Below are 12,893 nucleotides of genomic sequence, written 5' to 3'. Positions count from 1 at the left end.
GCGGGACACCGGGCTATTTCTAGACCGAAGGGCCAGCAGGACGGCCTTCCAGACCGTCCCGTTCTCCCTCTCCACCTGCCCGTTTCCCCGGGGGTTGTAGTTGGTCATTCTGCTCGAGACGATGCCCTTGCTGAGCAGGAACTGGTGCAGCTCATCACTCATGAAGGAGGATCCCCGATCGCTGTGGATGTAGGTGGGGAAACCGAACAGAATGAAGATACTGTGCAGGGCTTTGATGACCGTGGCAGAAGTCATGTCGGGGCATGGGATGGCGAAAAGGAACCGGGAGTACTCATCAATTACGTTGAGGAAGTACACGTTGCGGTCGGTGGAGGGGAGGGGCCCTTTGAAGTCCATGCTGAGGCGCTCAAAGGGGCGGGAGGCCTTCAGGTGCGCTCTATCTGGCAGGTAGAGGTGCGGCTTGCACTCTGCGCAGACTTGGCAGTCTCTGGTCACGGTCCTGACCTCTTCAGTGGAGTAGGGCAGGTTGCGGGCCTTGACAAAAGGGAAGAACCGGGTGACCGCTGGGTGGCAGAGGTCATAGTGGAGAGCCCGGAGTCGGTCCACTTGTGCGCTGGCACATGTACCACGGGATAGGGCATCAGGGGGCTCGTTGAGCTTCCCGGGCGATACAAGATCTCATAATTATAGGTGGAGAGCTCGATCCTCCACCTCAAGATCTTGTCAATTTTGGTCTTGCCCCGCTGTGTGTTATTAAACGTGAAGGCAACCGACCGTTGGTCAGTGAGGAGAGTGAATCTCCTGCCGGCCAGGTAATGCCTCCAATGTCGCACAGCTTCCACAATGGCTTGGGCCTCCTTTTCGACAGAGGAGTGCCGAATTTCGGAGGCATGGAGGGTGTGGGAAAAGAAGGCCACGGGCCTGCCCCCCTGGTTGAGGGTGGCGGCCAGAGCCACGTCCGATGCATCGCTCTCCACCTGAAAGGGGAGGGGTCTCATCGACTGTGTGCATCGTGGCCTTGGCGATGTCCGCCTTGATGCAGTTGAAGGCCTGGCGGGCCTCAGCTGTCAGGGGAAAACCTGTGGACTTGATGAGTGGGCGGGCCTTGTCCGCATAATTAGGGGCCCACTGGGCGTAATACGAGAAAAAACCCAGGCATCGTTTCAGGGCCTTGGTGCAGTGGGGGAGGGGGAGTTCCAGGAGAACAAAGAACAAAGAAAATTACAGCACAGGAACAGGCCCTTCGGCCCTCCCAGCCTTCGCCGATCCAGATCCTTTATCTAAACCTGTCACCTATTTTCCAAGGATCTACTTCCCTCTGTTCCCCGCCCGTTCATATATCTGTCTAGATGCATCTTAAATGATGCTATCGTGCCCGCCTCTACCACCTCCGCTGGCAAAGCGTTCCAGGCACCCACCACCCTCTGCGTAAAAAAACTTTCCACACACATCTCCCTTAAACTTTCCCCCACTCACCTTGAAATCGTGACCCCTTGTAATTGACACCCCCACCCTTGGAAAAAGCTTCTTGCTATCCATCCTGTCCATACCTCTCATAATTTTGTAGACCTCAATCAGGTCCCCCCTCAACCTCCGTCTTTCCAACAAAAACAATCCTAATCTACTCAACCTTTCTTCATAGCTAGCACCCTCCATACCAGGCAACATCCTGGTGAACCTCCTCTGCACCCTCTCTGAAGCATCCACATCCTTCTGGTAATGTGGCGACCAGAACTGCACGCAGTATTCCAAATGTGGCCTAACCAAAGTCCTATACAACTGTAACATGACCTGCCGACTCTTGTACTCAATACCTCGTCCAATGAAGGCAAGCATGCTGTACACCTTCTTGACCAGTCTATCGACCTGCGTTGCCACCTTCAGGGTACAATGGACCTGAACTCCCAGATCACTCTGTACATCAATTTTCCCCAGGGGGCGCATGCGGTCGGGGTCGGGCCCTAGGACGCCATTTTCCACTACGTAGCCAAGGCTGGCTAAGCGGTTGGTGCGGAACACGCATTTCTCCTTATTGTAGGTGAGGTTAAGGAGTTTGGCGGTATGGAGGAATTTTTGGAGGTTTGCGTCGTGGTCCTGCTGATCGTGGCCGCAGATGGTGACATTATCTAGGTACGGGAAGGTGGCCCGCAGCCTGTACTGGTCAGCCATTCGGTCCATCTCGCGCTGGAAGACCGAGACCCCATTGGTGATGCCGAAGGGAACTCTGAGGAAGTGATAGAGGCGGCCATCTGCTTCGAACGCAGTGTATTGTCGGTCCGCCTTGCGGATGGGGAGCTAATGGTAGGCGGACTTCAAGTCAACTGTAGAGAAGACTCGATACTGTGCAATCTGATTGACCATGTCAGATATGCACGGGAGGGGGTACGTGTCGAGCTGCGTGTACCGATTGATGGCCTGACTGTAGTCAATGACCATCCTGTGCTTCTCCCCAGTCTTTACCACCACCACTTGAGCTCTCCAGGGGCTGTTGCTGGCCTCAATGACCCCTTCCTGCAGAAACCGTTGGACCTCCGACCTGATGAAGGTCCTGTCCTGGGCACTGTACCGTCTGCTCCTAGTGGTGACGGGTTTGCAGTCAGGGGTGAGGTTTGCAAACAGTGAAGGTGGATCGACCTTAAAGGTCGTGAGGCCGCAGACGGTGAGGGGGGGGACAGGGGTCTGCCGAATTTCAAAGTAAGGCTTTGGAGGTGGCACTGGAAGTCCAGACCGAGTAACAGGGCAGCGCAGAGATGGGGGAGGACGTAGAGCCTGAAGTTGCTGAACTCTACACCCTGGACGGTGAGGGTCGCGATGCAGTACCCCCGGATTTCCACGGAATGGGATCCGGAGGCCAGGGAGATTTTCTGGGTGACTGGGAGTACCGGGAGGGAGTGCGCCTTACCGTAGTGGGGTGGATGAAACTCTCTGTGCTCCCGGAGTCAAAGAGGCAGGTCGTCTCGTGCCCGTTGATCTTCACCGTCGTCGGAGCGGTCGCGGTTGCGGGGCCGAGACTGATCCAGGGTGATGGAGCTGAGCTGCGGAAGATGTTGGGAGGTCCCGGGCTGATCAGCGGTGGCGGAGATAGCAGTAGGCGGCGAACGGCCAGACGAGCCGGGGTCCTGAGGCGCGGTCCAAAATGGGGCTGAAGATGGCGGCGCCCACAGGGCGCACATGGCGGGCGGCATCAAAGATGGCAGCGCCCACGGGCCACACGTGGCTTGCGGAGGGGAAGATGGCAGCGCCCCTGGGCCGCACGTGGGGGGGGGTGGGGTGTAGAAATGCCGGGCCTGGAAATAGCGGCGACCGACCGGGCCTGGCAAACAGAAACAAGGTGTCCTTCCTTCCTACCCCGTTGCAGGCCACGCTCCGCGCCGGGCAGCGCTGCCGGGGGTGTTTGCTTTGTCCACAAAAATAACACTTGGGCCCCCCAGAGTTGGCTGGCTGCCGCGCGGCGCAGGCTTGCGGTGAGGCCCACGAGGGTGCCGCGCGGTCGGGGGTGTAGGACTCCAGGTTACGGGAGACCACTTCTAGTGAATTTGCAAGCTGCCTAGTCTCCACAAGATCGAGCTTACCCCCTTCCAGTAGTCGCTGGCGAACATACGTAAACTGCATGTCCGTGACATAAGCGTCTCTGATTAAAAGTTTGGTGTGTTGGACTGCCGGAACTACCTGGCAGTCACAGTTCCCACCGAGGGTCTGTAGGGCCCACAAGAAATCATTCAGAGCCTCTACGGGGAGTTGCCGTCTCGTGGCCAGGAGGTGCCTGCCGTATACTTGATTCACCGGTTTAACGTAATGTCCCTTCAGTAGCGGCATCGCTTCCGTGCAGGTGGGCGCTTCCCGGATGAGGGGAAAAATTTCAGTGCTCACCCGAGTAGAGGACTTGGGGCTTCTGTGAGTCCGAGGGTTCTTCAGTGGCTGCTCTCAGGTAGCCTTCGAAGCAGGCTAGCCAGTGCTCGAAGGTGGACGTGGCGTTGGCTGCGTGAGGGCTCAGCTCCTGGCGATCAGGCTTGATGAGGAGATCCATCTTTTAAAACCTTGTGCAATAATTTGATGTTCCGTCAATTACCACGAGACGAGAATGGTGGAACAATCGAGGCTTTATTGCAGAAGATGTTCTGCCTCCTGCAGCTGGAACCAGGATGGATTCAGCACGGGAGAGCACACACTTTTATACCCCGCCTGCTGGGCGGAGCCAGCAGCCTGGGATTTACCGTTGTACCTGTAATATACGGGCAGTGCCGTAATACATACAATACACCACGAGTGGTGTTTACCACAGGTACTGAGAACCAAAGTAACGCACGCCCCTGGAGTCAACTACTTCACCACAGTGCTGACGGACGTCAAGGTTTTACTCTGTATTTGGTTAATATTAATTTTACACTTGAAGTCAACTTTAGAGTGGGATTGGACTGGGTGGGATATTAAAGGGTGTGGGGAGTGAGGGGAGAGTGGGATTAGCCTGGGTGGGATATTAAAGGGTGTGGGGAGTGAGGGGAGTGGGATTAGACAGGGTGGGATTTTAAAGGGTGCGGGGAGTGAGGGGAGAGTGGGATTAGACTGGGTGGGATATTAAAGGGTGTGGGGTGTGAGGGGAGAGTGGGATTAGCCTGGGTGGGATATTAAAGGGTGTGGGGAGTGAGGGGAGTGGGATTAGACAGGGTGGGATTTTAAAGGGTGTGGGAGTGAGGGGAGAGTGGGATTAGCCTGGGTGGGATATTAAAGGGTGTGGGGAGTGAGGGGAGTGGGATTAGACAGGGTGGGATTTTAAAGGGTGCGGGGAGTGAGGGGAGAGTGGGATTAGACTGGGTGGGATATTAAAGGGTGTGGGGTGTGAGGGGAGAGTGGGATTAGCCTGGGTGGGATATTAAAGGGTGTGGGGAGTGAGGGGAGTGGGATTAGACAGGGTGGGATTTTAAAGGGTGCGGGGAGTGAGGGGGAGAATGGGATTTGGCTGGGTGGGATATTAAAGGGTGCAGGGTGTGAGGGGAGAGTGGGATTAGACTGGGTGGGATATTAAAGGGTGCGGGGAGTGAGGGGAGAGTGGGATTAGACTGGGTGGGATATTAAAGGGTGCGGGGAGTGAGGGGGAGTGGGGTTAGACTGGGTGGGATATTAAAGGGTGCGGGGAGTGAGGGGAGAGTGGGATTAGACTGGGTGGGATATTAAAGGGTGTGGGGAGTGAGGGGAGAGTGGGATTAGCCTGGGTGGGATATTAAAGGGTGTGGGGAGTGAGGGGAGTGTGGGTTAGACTGGGTGGGATATTAAAGGGTGCGGGGAGTGAGGGGGAGAGTGGGATTAGACTGAGTGGGATATTAAAGGGTGCGGGGAGTGAGGGGAGAGTGGGATTAGACTGGGTGGGATATTAAAGGGTGCGGGGAGTGAGGGGAGAGTGGGATTAGACTGGGTGGGATATTGAAGGGTGTGGGGAGTGAGGGGAGAGAGTGGGATTAGACTGGGTGGGATATTAAAGGGTGCGGGGAGTGAGGGGAGAGTGGGATTAGACTGGGTGGGATATTAAAGGGTGCGGGGAGTGAGGGGAGTGGGATTAGACTGGGTGGGATATTAAAGGGTGCGGGGAGTGAGGGGGAGAGTGGGATTAGACTGGGTGGGATATTAAAGGGTGCGGGGAGTGAGGGGGAGAGTGGGATTAGACTGGGTGGGATATTAAAGGGTGCGGGGAGTGAGGGGAGAGTGGGATTAGACTGGGTGGGATATTAAAGGGTGTGGGGAGTGAGGAGGAGAGTGGGAGTAGACTGGGTGGGATATTAAAGGGTGCGGGGAGTGAGGGGGAGAGTGGGATTAGACTGGGTGGGATATTAAAGGTGTGGGGAGTGAGGGAGAGAGTGGGATTAGACTGGGTGGGATATTAAAGGGTGCGGGGAGTGAGGGGAGAGTGGGATTAGACTGGGTGGGATATTAAAGGGTGCGGGGAGTGAGGGGAGAGAGTGGGATTAGACTGGGTGGGATATTAAAGGGTGTGGGGAGTGAGGGGGAGAGTGTGGTTAGACTGGGTGGGATATTAAAGGGTGTGGGGAGTAAGGGGTAAAGTGGGATTAGATTGGGTGGGATATTAAAGGGTGCGGGGAGTGAGGGGAGATTGGGATTAGACTGGGTGGGATATTAAAGGGTGTGGGGAGTGAGGGGAGAGTGGGATTAGACTGGGTGGGATATTAAAGGGTGTGGGGAGTGAGGGGGAGAGTGGGATTAGACTGAGTGGGATATTAAAGGGTGTGGGGAGTGAGGGGGAGAGCGGGATTAGACTGAGTGGGATATTAAAGGGTGTGGGGAGTGAGGGGAGAGTGGGATGAGATTGGGTGCGATATTAAAGGGTGAGGGGAGTGAGGGAGAGAGGGGGATTAGACTGGGTGGGACATTAAAGAGTGTGGGGAGTGAGGGGGAGAGTGGGATTAGACTGGGTGGGATATTAAAGGGTGGGGGGAGTGAGGGGAGATTGGGATTAGACTGGGTGGGATATTAAAGGGTGTGGGGAGTGAGGGGAGAGTGCGATTAGACTGGGTGGGATATTAAAGGGTGGGGGGAGTGAGGGGAGATTGGGATTAGACTGGGTGGGATATTAAAGGGTGTGGGGAGTGAGGGGAGAGTGGGATTAGACTGGGTGGGATATTAAAGGGTGTGGGGAGTGAGGGGGAGAGTGGGATTAGACTGAGTGGGATATTAAAGGGTGTGGGGAGTGAGGGGAGAGTGGGATGAGATTGGGTGCGATATTAAAGGGTGAGGGGAGTGAGGGAGAGAGGGGGATTAGACTGGGTGGGACATTAAAGAGTGTGGGGAGTGAGGGGGAGAGTGGGATTAGACTGGGTGGGATATTAAAGGCTGTGGGGAGTGAGGGGAGAGTGGGATTAGACTGGGTGGGATATTAAAGGGTGTGGGGCGTGAGGGGGAGAGTGGCATTAGACTGGGTGGGATATTAAAGGGTGTGGGGCGTGAGGGGGAGAGTGGCATTAGACTGGGTGGGATATTAAAGGGTGCGGGGAGTGAGGGGAGAGTGGGATTAGACTGGGTGGGATATTAAAGGGTGCGGGGAGTGAGGGGAGAGTGGGATTAGACTGGGTGGGATATTAAAGGGTGCGGGGAGTGAGGGGAGAGTGGGATTAGACTGGGTCGGATATTAAAAGGTGTGGGGAGTGAGGGGAGAGTGGGGTTAGACTGGGTGGGATATTAAAGGGTGTGTGGAGTGAGGGAGAGTGGGATTAAACTGGGTGGGATATTAAAGGGTGTGGGGAGTGAGGGGGAGAGTGGGATTAGACTGGGTGGGATATTAAAGGTTGTGGGGAGTGAGGTGAGAGTGGGATTAGACTGGGTGGGATATTGGGGAGGGGGAGAGTGGGATTAGACTGGGTGGGATATTAAAGGGTGTGGGGAGTGAGGGGGAGAGTGGGATTAGACTGGGTGGGATATTAAAGGGTGTGGGGAGTGAGGGGAGAGTGGGATTAGACTGTGTGGGATATTAAAGGGTGCGGGGAGTGAGGGGGAGAGTGGGATTAGACTGGGGAGATATTAAAGGGTGTGGGGAGTGAGGGGAGAGTGGGATTAGACTGGGTGGGATATTGGGGAGGGGGGGAGTGGGATTAGACTGGGTGCGATATTAAAGGGTGTGGGGGAGAGTGGGATTAGACTGGGTGGGATATCAAAGGGTGTGGGGGGTGAGGGAGAGAGTGGGATTAGACAGGGTGGGATATTAAAGGGTGTGGGGAGTGAGGGAGAGAGTGGGATTAGACTGGGTGGGATATTAAAGGGTGTGGGGGGGTGAGGGAGAGAGTGGGATTAGACAGGGTGGGGTATTAAAGGGTGTGGGGAGTGAGGCGGAGAGTGGGATTAGACAGGGTGGGATAAAGGGTGCGGGGAGTGAGGGAGAGAGTGGGATTAGACTGGGTGGGATATTAAAGGGTGTGGGGAGTGTGGGGGAGAGTGGCATTAGACTGGGTGGGATATTAAAGGATATAATTTTTTCCCCAAGGAGATATTTTCTGGGAATCCTTTCTCACGGTGTTCCCTATGGAATGTTGAAACTTCAGTTGGATCAGTTTGCAAGTCGGTAAATACTGGGAATACAGATTTCCACAACCAGTACTTGGAATTGAAGTTTTGAAAGGCCGCCATTTTTCTGTGCCATTTCTGCCAGGGTGTGGGCCATGGCCGATGAAAACCTGGTGCGTGTCTTAAACAGGACTGAGTGGTCGAAGGATAGGGCATCCCCGCTCATTACTGCCGATTCCTCCCCCATCTCAATTACTCTCACATCAAACTGGGAGGTGAAGTCTTTTTTAAAGCAGAACGGGTATTTGCCGCAAACACAGGGGATTGTTACATTCCTGGTGGCATTCGGCTCGATCTCAGCACAGAACACAACTGAGATTGCCTGGAGCAGGTGTGTGTGATTGATGAGAAGGCATACACATAAATCTCACCAATTAAATATTGGGTGTGGATGTTTATGTACAAGCTCAGTGTACAATAACTTTCCCAGCACAACTTTAAACAGCTACCTGGGAAAAAAAAATCAGAGACAAATCCATCTGTTTGTTAGCTTCTTGCTTCAAATTTCTCACAACAGAAATCCCCCCCCCCCTGCCCCGCACCCCCTTCCCCCCGCACTCGCACCCCCTTCCCCCCGCACTCGCACTAGGGAAGAAGCCCCCAAAACATCCAGTGAGGGGAGTCGTCACTGAACGACTGACCCCAGATTTCTCCTCTATAGAATGAGGAGTGGTGATGCTGGCACAGTGTCAGACACTCCGCTATGTGTCTACAATTCTCCATGACCTCAGGCAATGACAGAGCCACAGGCAGCTGCTTCTCCCAACCCACCAGTAATGAACAACATCATTTATCAAGCCAGTTTAACTCGTCTCTTACCAAAGCAACTCCTGACTGATCTCCACCTGTACTTTTAACTGTCAGGTATCGAGTGTGGCCTCCAGACTTCCTAACAGCAGGTCGGTCACTGCCAATGCTGTGTGTCGTCACGCTCAAAATATTATAAAATATTATATGAAGGACATTGAGGCATTGGAGGGGGTGCAGGGAAAATGAGCAAAGGTTGGGGGGGGGGGGGGTTTGACCTAATCGAAGCGTTTAAAATTGTGAAAGGGTTTGATGGAGTGCATGATGAAAGAATGTTCCCTCTTGTGGGCACCAACATAACTGGAGATGGTCAATATCAGATAGTCACCCAGAGAGCAGGAAGAATGTGGAACTGACTCCCTCGGAGAGTGGTTGAAGTGAATAGTATCGGTACGTTTCAGGGGAAAAGAGACAGGTTTCTGAGGGAGAAGGGAACAGATCGGTCATGGCCACCTACGGCCCATCAGACATTTTGTTGACTGTTGCCCACACGCCGGGCTGCCACATTCCACTGATTTCCATCCATGTCTCCCAGTCTGACTGAAGTGACTCGCACATAAAACAAGGGGAAAGTGAAGCGAGGTGCCTGCCATTTGGCCACAACATTGACCGTGAGAGCCGTTTGCTCCCTCTGCGTGTTCCCCTTGCCATCTCCATGTCCCACATGTGTCCACGAGACTCACTCAGTATTCACAATGGGCTGACCTCAGGAGCCATGGACTGGTTTTCTCCTTCCCACAACTCCAGATTTCTGGTTCAGCACGCCAGCGGAATACTCCGTTTCACCGGACGGTCAATGGGGTTTCCCATTGTGGGACAGCCCCACACCGTCGGGAAACCCCTGGACTGCCGGCAAAACGGAGAATCCCGACGGCAAAGAATTCAGCCCCGCGTCTTTGAAATGGACATGGGATGAATAAACTTCTCACGATCTAATCGAGCTCGCACTGAAGCATATTTCATACTAAAAAAAAAACCTCTCGTTTATAAAATCTAATCGAAAATAAATAAATCCCCTTAAGTGGTCAATCTGTTGTAAAAACAAACATTTAATTCACTGACCACATTTATTTCAAAGACAGATAATCCTTTAATAACCTCTTAAAACTGCAAATCAAAATGTGAACAAAGCGCTCTGCTTAGATAGATAGTTTTGGTTCCTTTGAAACTCAGTCAAATATTCTGACTGGACTTGGCTATATGGAAATGCAAACAATGGAGATTGTTGAAATGTTTTCTAAGCCACACCAGATGTCCTGTCAGTCAAAGCAACCGAGGAGCAGGTGAGTGCTATTTCTATTCGCGAAGTGAAAGCTGCTAAATGTTTGGTTTTTCCTTTTAAATAGACTCTGGGCATTTAAATCACTTCAGATTTTTATAGTAGAGGTACCAATCAGTTCTTAATTCAGTTTTGAATATGTGGGAATGGATGTTATTTTGTTTTTAATATTTTGGGAATATTGTGTTCTTCCATCAAGAAGGTTGTGTGGGTGTGTGTGTGTGTGTGAGTGTGCATGTGTGTGTAAATAAATGAATTAAGCTGGGGAATAGTTAATGAAGACCATTTATTTGTCTGGGAGAGTTTGGGGATGAAAGGATTGCAGGTTCTAAATGCACATTTGTAATGATGCTCCAGTCAAGTGGTATCAGTAAACAAGTTTAAAAACTTGCATTAGGAGATAGAGGTGGATGTGATGTTTCAACTGATGAATTTCAAAGGGGTGCAAAAGGCTTCTGCAGCCTGCAAAGGTTTGATAAGTAATCCAGGGAGGCTTATTAAATTGCATTTGATCCCAAAAGTGGAGGCAATAGGAAAGAGATTAAAGACGTTCATATTTTTGGAACAGTTAAATTCAAATAAGTGCTGAGGACAATGAAATTGAAGATGAAAGGGGGAGAAGATATGTAAGGAGAGATGATAAGCTGATTTGGGGTGTTGACTGTGTGGTACGCCCTGTTGAAAACAGCTCTGGGCTGGGATTCGCTGAGATTCAAGTCAGCCACCCAGTCGAGTATAGAAGCAGGGATGTGTTGCTGCAATTGTACAGAGCCTTGGTGAGGCCACACCTGGAGTATTGTGGGCAGTTTTGGTCTCCTTCTCTGAGGAAGGATGTTCTTGCTCTCGAGGGAGTGCAGCGAAGGTTTACCAGACTGATTCCAGGGATGGCGGGACTGTCATATGAGGAGAGATTGACTAGGTTGGGATTGTTCTTGCTGGAGTTCAGAAGAATGAGGGGGGATCTCATAGAGACTTATACAATTCTAACAGGACTAGACAGGGTAGATGCAGGGAAGACGTTACCAATGATGGGTGTGTCCAGAACCAGGGGTCACAGTCTGAGGATTCAGGGTAAACCATTTCGGACAGAGATAAGGAGGCATTTCTTCACCCAAAGAGTGGTGAGCCTGTGGAATTCATTACCACAGGAAGTAGTTGATGCTCAAACTTTGAATATATTCAAGACGCGGCTGGATATAGCCCTTGCGGAGAATGGGATCAAAGGCTATGGGGAGAAAGCAGGATTAGGCTATTGAGTTGGATGATCAGCCATGATGGTGATGAATGGCGGAGCAGGCTCGAAGGGCCAAAAGGCCTCCTCCTGCTCCGATCTTCTATGTATCTATGTCAAAGCAGAAAAATCTTGGGATGCGTAAAGCAGTCTTGTCTGAGATTTTCTTTAGATTTCCACAGCAGAGTGGAAGAAAGTTTGAGAGGTTGTATGGTGTACCGTAATCAAAGCAACAGCAATTTTGCTTCTGGTAATATTACTAGATTCTTGTAGTTAGACATCTGTAAGAGAGGATTGCCTTGAAGGTGTTTACCTGTGGGAGTGACCAAGTAGGGAGTCTTTTGGTGGGGGGGGGGGGATTGTTTTGTAAGACTTTTTCACTGTTAACTGTAATCTTGTGTGCTTAAGTTTTCTCTTTTTCATGCTAATCGATCTTTTTCTTTTAATTTTTAAAATCTCAAAAGTGTTACCAAATTTCATGCTGCTGAGATCAGGGTGTTTTCTTCTCGTTTTGAAAATACCAAAAACAAATGTATGGCCTGTAGGACATGTTTCCCTCTGGCATTTAGTTTGCTGAGCTATTAACACCCGTTGTGGCAATAACTAATGCCTGAAAGCACTTTCCCAATAGGAAAAATTATCAAATACAAAGAACACAGAAAAATACAGCGCAGGAACAGGCCCTTCGGCCCTCCAAGCCTGTGCCGACCATGCTGCTTGTCTAAACTAAAATCTTCTACACTTGCTGGGTCCGTATCCCTCTATTCCCATCCTATTCATGTATTTGTCAAGATGCCCCTTAAACGTCACTATCGTCCCTGCTTCCACCATCTCCTCCGGCAGCGAGTTCCAGGCACCCACTGCCCTCTGTGTAAAAACTTGCCTCGTACATCTCCTCTAAACCTTGCCCCTCGCACCTTAAACCTATGCCCCCTAGTAATTGACCCTTCTACCCTGGGAAAAAGCTCCTGACTATCCACTCTGTCTATTCCCCTCATAATTTTGTAGACCTCTATCAGGTCACCCCTCAACCTCCATTGTTCCAGTGAGAACAAACCGAGTTTATTCAGCCGCTCCTCATAGCTAATGCCCTCCATACCAGGCAACATCCTGGTAAATCTCTTCTGCACCCTCTCTAAAGCCTCCACATCCTTCTGGTAGTGTGGCAATCAGAATTGAACACTATACTCCAAGTGTGGCCTAATTAAGGTTCTATGCAACTGCAACATGACTTGCCAATTCTTATACTCAATGCCCCGGTCAATGAAAGCAAGCATGCCGTATGCCTTCTTGACTACCTTCTCCACCTGTGTTGCCCCTTTCAGTGATCTGTGGACCTGTACACCTAGATCTCTCTGACTTTCAATACTCAAGGGTTCTACCATTCACTGTATATTCCCTACCTGCATTAGACCTTCCAAAATGCATTACCTCACATTTGTCCGGATTAAACACCATCTGCCATCTCTCCGCCCAAGTCTCCAAACGATCTAAATCCTGCTGTATCCTCTGACAGTCCTCATCGCTATCCGCAATTCCACCAACCTTTGT

The 12,893-nt window shown here is 51.6% G+C and overlaps 1 protein-coding gene across 1 annotated transcript in view; it reads right to left on the bottom strand.

Moving 5' to 3' along the window:
* LOC140389490 (tumor protein p63-regulated gene 1-like protein) overlaps positions 1–12,893 on the bottom strand; it is a 280,775-nt gene that overhangs the window by 107,914 nt on the left and 159,968 nt on the right. The window lies entirely within an intron of this gene.

Source organism: Scyliorhinus torazame, chromosome 14 (assembly GCF_047496885.1).
Source record: "Scyliorhinus torazame isolate Kashiwa2021f chromosome 14, sScyTor2.1, whole genome shotgun sequence".
Lineage (NCBI taxonomy): Eukaryota > Metazoa > Chordata > Chondrichthyes > Carcharhiniformes > Scyliorhinidae > Scyliorhinus > Scyliorhinus torazame.
The sequence above is the reverse complement of the archived record's forward strand: the minus strand, read 5'-3'. Positions and strand labels throughout refer to the sequence as shown.